Consider the following 8,791-nt stretch of genomic DNA (forward strand, 5'->3'; position numbering starts at 1 on the left):
TTCTCTCCAGACTTTAAGGGACTGGGCTTCTGGCTTTAGTACTTCAACTTAGGAGAGATGAATCCAGGCCTCACATACCACACTAAAGGCGGCTATTCAGGTCATAAGTAGTAGTTAACCACGTTATGATTTATGAGATTCACTAGGATAACAGTCCACAATGGGTATCTTAAGAAGTTGTAAAATTACATCAGACAGTCTTAATGACTACTAACAAATGTCTCTTTGTATAACACCACAACAGTAAGCAATTTGTCATTTGCCATGTACTGTACACAAAACTGCTAGAATATTTTAGAAATATTCTTCCCTGTAAATAATACTTTCCAACAGAAATACAAAGCACTCTCCAATAATTACAACTTATAGAAATCATGCTCTTTAAAGTATACTTTACTTGTACATTAAATAAAGGTTTTCTTCACAACTAGAATTTCAAGATTTAACCCTAAAGCCAGTGGAGCCAGTTCAGACTCCCCCCACTTTAAGCAGGTTTTGCATCACTTATACACTGCAGTTGTGCACAGTTGCAGCTCAAGATCAAGGCATAAGGCTTCTGTAAGCATCTGCTATCACAAATAGCTCCATCAGGATGAAACGAGTGTTTGCCAGATCACTTCCTAGTGTAATCTACCTTCCTTGATAGCTTCTTGGCTCAAATATTGCACATTGCAGAGCACACACAGTTTCCAGTGGAATGTCAGAATATACATTAACTTGCAATATCAAGTCCTGTGTGTCCTAGCTGTTGATTCTTCAAGATTTTAAATTCAAATTTTAGAGTATTTGACATCTACAGGTTCATTTCCACTTGGGAATGCTGAAAAGCAAAGTCTGAAATTAGCACAAATCTACAACAAGCTGATTTTCTAAACACGCATCCCAAATAAAAACAAAGAAAATATATCCATTAAAATTCCAATAAAATAAAACCATTTCCTCAACATTTCCAAAGCACCTTTTGTCTCCACTATCAACTCATTGCCTTCATATTTTCAGTTTATATTTCTATAATTCAAAACATTTTGCTTTTGTTTGGCAAGCTTTACAAATTCAATTCAGTAAGTCATCAGATGAATATACAAACTGGGGCTTCCTAGTGGCTTGCTGTTGCTATTTCTATTACTTCAATTCCTTTTTATTTGATCTGAGTATCATGTAAAACTCACACTAAAACAATTTTACAAATATAAAATTGCAAGGGATAACCTTCAAAATTCCTGGCTTTTTGCCTACTGGTCTACTTCAAGTCATTCGTATGATTGTAGCACAGCTTTTTAAATACTTAGATACACTCTCTTTATACTTCAGTGTCACAACTGAACTGGTCATGTTAATCATTTTTCAAAGAGCGACTCTGAAAAATGATGTTAAGCACAGTTAAAACGGATCAATTTGTGAAAACTGCTGCTAGTACACAACATTGGCTCTCCATGTTTGCAWCTTCACAACAAAGATTTTCACTTGTAGTGAATCAAGTGAAGCAAACTTAAGAGTTACTGCAAGACTCTCAATAGAGTAAACTAGATTAACATGCATTTAGATTGACAGGTTAAGATAACTATCTACAATTTCTCTAAGATCAGACAGAAAAAAAAAGTATTAAATTGACTTTTAGTTTCTCTTTTACATTCAAAACCTGAAACAGCTCTCTTGTTATCCTGTCAGTGACCCCCACATACTGTGGCAATGGCTCTGTGGGCAGAGGTAGGCTAAACAGGGTATCGGCATTACAATTTACTATCACTGAGATGACTACACGTGTAAGAAGCGCATTCTTCCCATCACTGCACTTACTCCATAAGGAAACCAGAAAGGGCACCAGGCCAAAGTCTGGTAGTTAAGCAGACACACTATCAGGTTTCCCACATTCAAAAATCTTCCTGCCAGGGAAGCATGAAAACTGCTTCCTGCAGCCTGGGTGGCAGGAGAAGGAAAACGAAGGGAAGCCGGCCTAGGCAAGACCATTATGCTGCTGATCTGCAGAGGACTCACTCTAAAGATTTTTATCTATCTGAAGTCCTGGTCTCAAGACATAGGAGCTCCCTCTTATCACCCAGCAGCTCTTTCATTTTCAGTCTCAGTATTTTTTTTTTTTTTTTWTMWTTSCTCCCTGACAGAGCTTTATCTCCAACCGCCCTTTCCGTGAAGCCAATTAAGATCTCCTAAGCAGTTTTTATCTGTTTACARATACACATACATAGGTTGCACTCACTGCAGCCTTTCTCCCAGCATCTCTGTTAAGCTGTTTCCAGCAAGAAGTTCAAAGCAGTACCTAAGGAGAAAAAAAATTCTGCATGACAGACGAACCTAAATGGATCAATTTGGATGGAGGTGGATCGATATGGATGGAGGTGGTACATAYCACCACCTCCTCGGGCAGACAGACTCCCCAGTTTCCCACCCACCAGGGCAGAGTGCAAGGCCTACCTTTACCTTTATGTTCCTGCTGAGGTGAGAGAGCAGGGAACTTCATTTCACATATCCTGATAGTTTCTTACGTAGGGTATATTAAGCAGTACACAGTGTCTAGGCTGAGAGCGCTATGATAATTTACCAGCTGCAGAAAAATCAGGTTAAGTCAGGAATTGTTCATTTAAAGATAGTTTTCTGATCCCATGCCAGAGAGCTTGCCTTGTCAGCCCTGACAGAAGGGTCACCCTTCAAAACAACTGGGTCCAGCCCCTATGCAAGCAGCCAATACACAGAGCAGAGGAGCTCTAACGTAGATTTCAGACGAGGTCCCATTTAGCTATGGGACAGATCTTGGCACAGTGTACAAAAAAAAGGAAACTTAGGGTGACTGGTCAACCCGTGCCTGATGTTTTAGGAAAAAAGCAAAACAGTCCTGAATATCCTAGAGATTAGCAGCAAACATGGCTTCTCAAAGRAGACAAAGCCATACAAAAGCTATACAAAAGCTAAGTGATAAAAGAATTACAAGACATATAACCGCTGAAATCRTATTTTTAATGGCATTTCTCTGTACAGATCTTATTCACTGCTGTCCTCAGCATTCACTGCTGCATAACAACTTYGTAATTGCATCTCAAAGTTCTACAACATAGCAAGTGAAAGTGCCTGTAAACATTTAACTCAGCTTAAAGAATTCATTATGAAAAATATGAATTACTTTTATGCACTTAGCTGTTCTGGCTACTTCTAGAAATGTAGATTTTGTGGCACCAAGGCAGCATCTGTAAGTCACCCATTTCACGTTTATACAGAATCCAGCCAAAAAAAAAAAAAACACATACTGGCTTGAAGACCAGAAGGAATAAAACTGATTAATAAAAATACAAGGAGTAATCATACTGGCCCAAATAAGCAGTATCTTCCTATAAGGAAGTAAACCTTCCTATCCATATTTCTGCCAAACAGGGTCATTGCTACTCCCTTGTTAAAAAAGACTTTGTTTTATTCCATGAAAAAGCTCTGTATTAAGTGTTCCCTGAGTAGTCATACATACACACACAATTGCTGTGGGAACACCAAGAACATGAATTCTATACCTTTGTTGAAAGCTGTGATCCATACCTGTTTTAGAATAGGTTTGATTTGGTAAGAGTATTTAAAGTATTTGTGGCCACTCGAACAGGCGTTTTGGTTGTTATTCTGCCTGAGACTGGTTGCTCAACCCAGGTACGAATTCCTAAAGCATCTTGCACAGGACAGACACTTTTCTCACCAGAGAGTGGTGAGAACACATGCCGGAACTTCATTCCCCAATGCAAAGGCAGCTGTGTCTAAAATGCCTCTAGACTTCTGCATCCCATTTGCTTGTGAACCYGCCTGTACAATGATACACCAAAAGACCTGGCAGATCATACACATGAGGACCTAGCACAAAGTCTGTTAAGTTAAAGGAAAGTTTTGCATTAATTTAAAATGGAAGCTGGGTGTTCATAAAGGGTTGAAAGACAGGTATGGTTTAATTTAACCGAATATGGTCAAGCAGAAGTTAAAAGCTAAGATTAAACTAGCAGATCTCAAACCTGCTATGTCCTGCAACGAACATGTGTCACATACTCTTAGTTCTCCTTATTTCCAGCAAATAAACTGCTGTAAAAAGTAAATACTTCTCCAATACTATTTTTTCCACATAGCTATGCTGTCACTAGAATGTTAAACAACAAGAGGCGGTCTATTTAGTCACAATTTATTTGCACGATAGGCCAACTTCAATGGAGTACTTAAATACAATGGAAACAAGTGCTTGCACAAGGAAAGATAAACAAGGGTCAGTTTATCTTAGAATTTGCTTTTGATACGTTTGGGGGGGGGTGTTACTGTTTTTATTCCTAGTGATAATTTCTAAGACATTTAGACAGCAACATTAGGAAAAGAGGACTACAAAATTATTGCCTTTGGTTGTTATCTGATTGTTGATAAAATACACACCTCCAAATAAATCCTTCTCCAGTGGGGTTAGAACATGCATCGTGACCCCACAACAGGAATCAAGATGAAGAATCACAGGGCTGGCAGACATCACTGGTGTTTTAACAGGCATCAAGTCCCAAGTAACGCAGTTGCCTCAGCTGCACGGATGTCGCACAAGCTGTCTGTTTAAATATCGCAAAGTGGTAATCTCCTGCTTTTGCTACTTTGAAACTGAGGAGGCAAAGGAAAATATTTGAATGTGCAGTCTTGAGGTCAGAGCTAAAGTTTGATTTGGGTTGGTTTGGATTAAGGGGAAACATCCAARAACAACTCACTGATTTACTTTATTTCAGGACTTGGCACACAGATTGGACCAAGTTCAAAATCCAACTACGCTGCGCCAGAAAATGCTACAGAACGAGCAGAGATAGGAGACATCTGGACTGTGTTACGAACTTAGAGCCATAAAGTCCTTTAAAAATATTCTCTGTTCATGTTGGGACTTCTCTTGTTTTTGTTTCAAACAATTCAAATGTTAAAACTGTGTTTCAAATTAAAAGTAAAAAATAAAACCAACAAAACACCCAAAGCCCTCCTACCCCAAGAAGGGCAACCTAAGCCAATTACAAAAGTAAAACTAAAAACAAGRTAATTTTCATGATCTCAGATGAAAAGGGAACACTCCTAGAGTGAAAACGGTAATTTCCAACAGCACTACAACAATGCTCAACAGCGACAGTGATAATTTTCAATAATATTGCATCACTGCAAACTTACTAGGCAAGTAAAACAGTGTATGTTTTATATACATATATGTTTTAAATACAGCCTCTCTGGTCATTCACTATTCTTCTTAATTGTTACATTTACTAATAAACAGTGAAGTAACAGATTATGAGTTTGTCCTTGCCTATAATCCAATCCAAAACCAATGAAAGTCAATGGCAATATTTGACTGAGCCATCAGAATTGAGGGAACACAATACAGCAGCTACTAGAACTAAGCTTTGACACAGTGTTTTAACCTATCTAGAGCATACTGAAAACAGTAGCTCTACCTGAAAATTTATTTCTGTCTGAAATGTCCTAGCCTCAGCTCTAGAATATAACTGATTTTTTTTTCTTTGTTTTCATTCATTTAACTGTTTCCATCCTAACTCTGTGCATTTGGCAACTGATCACTTTCATAGCTCATTAAAAAGCGTCATCTGCAGTGTCGTCCCTTTCTGGGAAGGTTCTTATAAAATTGAATGAAGGAGAAGGATTTGAGAAAAGATAACGTACATTGTTCATTATTGTGCATTTTCAGGATTTAATACAAAACTAGAAAAAAGGTAGGACAAACTATTCACAGAAAAGCTCCACCAGAAAACTGGGCAGTCCTACAGATTTATCTCAAAAAACTCCAGTTGATGACACCGAATTAATTAACCCTTAAAATAACTACATACAAGTCTGTTAACACCATCTTTGGGAAACCACACAGTGCTGTCAAGCACTTTGCCAGACTCGCACTGTGAGTCAGTGGCAGAGTTGGAAGAGCGCAGGAGCTCCTGGCTCCTCAGACTCCACTAAGTTGGCTGTCCCTTGGTGGGAACCAGGAAATAGAAGTCATAATTCTGGCATTCCAGTTACTTTGGGTAAGTCAAGTATTTCATTTCTATGCATCACTTTATTCATCTGTAACTTCCTAATTCATTGCAGTTACGTGACAGTTAATGCTGGTGAAGCACTGTAAGATCTACAGCAAATGATATGTAAGTAATGCTCTAGCCTGCATATAATCGTGTCTCCATTTACTGTAATGAATGATTCTCTTTTCCCCCTCCAAAKATGAGATCAGTTGACAGAGTAGTCTTTTTACAGTGTGCTGGAACCTTTTAAAATTCCACAAAGCAAGAGTCAGGCTAGGAGAAAAGGATTTCTGTACACATGAATTGTGCTTCCCAAAGCTTTTTACACATGCAAAAGAAATATTCTTTCCCTAAAAAAATAAAAAGTTCTCATTAAAATGTAAAGCCATTCTGCCCCAAACCCATCTTCCAACACGAGTTAAGCAGGATGCTTAAGAGTGAGTAACAAGTTAAAATAGAATATTAGCAGAAGAGCCTGCATAGCTGTATTTAACACTGTGACCAAAATCAAGGCTCAAATACATTCAAACAGGTCCAAGTGGTAAGTCCTTAAAAGTATTTTTCAACAGTGAAAAGTTCTGGAAAGGCTGGTTTCATCTGAAAAGGTATTAGCTTGCACTTGTTGGGAATACTTTACTTTTTTAGACAGCGAGTGTTCCATTTACTCCATGTTCTTCATAGTTTTTGCCCATCAATAGGCTACAGTATCTCATTCTTCCAAGAATGCACCTTGGTATAGCAAGGACTGTTCTGCATTTCACAACATGCATCATTTCCTGGAGCTCAGCTCCAATAATCGAAAACTAAAGAGAGCAAGACAGACAGATCAACAAATCATTTGGATATCTGAAAACCCTGGAGATATCGCAGTTCTCATTTCAGAAGGCATCAAAGGAGCTAAGTGTTTACACAAAATGACAATGTCAAATGTAGATGAAAATACTGAATTGATGGGCTTCTTGGAAGTACAAATAATTCACAGAATTATGCTCATAAGCAAATAATCCAGGGACTAAATCCTGGAAAGGAAACTTTTGCCTGCACTAAACCACTCTACAAAACATAGTGCATTACATTTGTTGACTGCACTACTTTTGCTGAAAGCTCAATGACAAAACCTCATTGAAGATTGTGAGCTGTATAGTCTGCAAATTCTTTGGTATTTCACAGGTCTGATGCTGCTTCTGTCATGTGCAGCTGTCTGAGCCAGCAAAATTTAAGTGCAAACTTCTACCAAACCTGTACTATAGCATTTTACATGGCAGTGTAGTAGATAAGATCGTCAGTTCTTGTTCAAAAAATTTTATTTCAAAAGAAAAAGAGTAACAGAAGTAGAGAAATGTTCAAAAAAATGACTTGTTAAAGACTGCACATTAGAGAAGCACCTCTACCATCAATTAACCTCAGCTGTGACACAGTCCTGCAAAGAAATCTAGGTAGGAAAATTTTTCCGAACCATGGAGTTGAGCCAACATATAATCATGCCCGACCTCCCAATCCAACAACACACACACACTCTTTACTCCAGATAATCTTCCTTTTCTATTTTCCAATGATAATTCAGAAATTCAAAGCAGGCCTGAGCTATAAAATTCAGATTCCATTTCTTATCGTTCCCCTCCCCCAGCAGGTTCAGGAGTGTTTGGATCCTGGGCTGTGGTTTAAGTCCATCTGTGTTCCTCAAGTATAAACATCTTCATTGAAACCAGACTCATCCTGTACAGCCATTCATTCAGTGAGCTCATCTGTGAGAGACACAGACTGGCACATTTCTATGACAACGAGGGAAAAAAAAGGGGGGAGAGGGGGGCCGCAGGAGAGAGGAAGCTTGACACAAATTACACAGTTTTTTAAAGCTTCCCCATTGTTCCTGAGGCTGCTTTCCCTTCCTCTTGCATCTTCGGTTATCTCAGATGTACTGCCCAGAACTTCAGCTCACCATGAAATGGATCTCTTTCCAAAGGGGAACAGTGACATTTTGTAAGATTTTAATGTGGAGTACAACATTCTCAACTARTTAATTAATGCAAGTGAAGCACATCCTGTCTAGTATTAGATTGAATCAGACATATACATATCCTCAAGAGACAACCCAAAGAAAGAAAATAACCAAACCATAAGGGTCTAAACAAAAAGTGTTCCAAAAAATTCTCCCTTCCATATCAAATCCAAGTAGCTTTTTGTTTGTTTTTAAGTAACTGTACTGCAGATTCATTGTTGATAAGAAAGAGTGACTTTCCCTCCATCAAAAACAACAATTCAAAGACCTTTGTAAAAACATAAAAATAAAATTCTTGTTTTTCAAAAACTACCATTTTTCACTTGCTGGATCTCTATCTACCTTCTTTGCTTTTTACAGTAAGTCATCCTGATTAAAGCAAACAAGCAGCAAAGAAAGTCCATGTGCTAGGGCAATTCAGCACCAGATAGATAAAGCAGTTCTTTCTCTGACATATGCTACCAGTCAATGCAGAATTCACACTGTACTTATGTTTGTCAAATCAGTGACTGCCAGCTTACACAATTCACTAATTATAAGTAGTTAAGATTGTTTTTACTAGTAGGGTACAGATGCCAAATCACCACTCTCGGTGATTCCCAACAAAAGAGAAAGATGCTACAAGTAAAAACAACGGAATGGACTCCTAGGATCTACACCCGCCAAGCCACAAATAATGTGAGGAGATTTTTTTTTTTTTTTCCCAAACTCACTCTCTCTACCTCTACTTTTCTGGACCTAAGTCTTAACCCAGACTTTGCTGAAACTGGCATCA

The sequence above is a fragment of the Rhea americana genome, unplaced genomic scaffold (genome assembly GCF_003343005.1).
Source record: "Rhea americana isolate MKP2758 unplaced genomic scaffold, rheAme1 scaffold_24, whole genome shotgun sequence".
Taxonomy (NCBI): Eukaryota; Metazoa; Chordata; class Aves; order Rheiformes; family Rheidae; genus Rhea; species Rhea americana.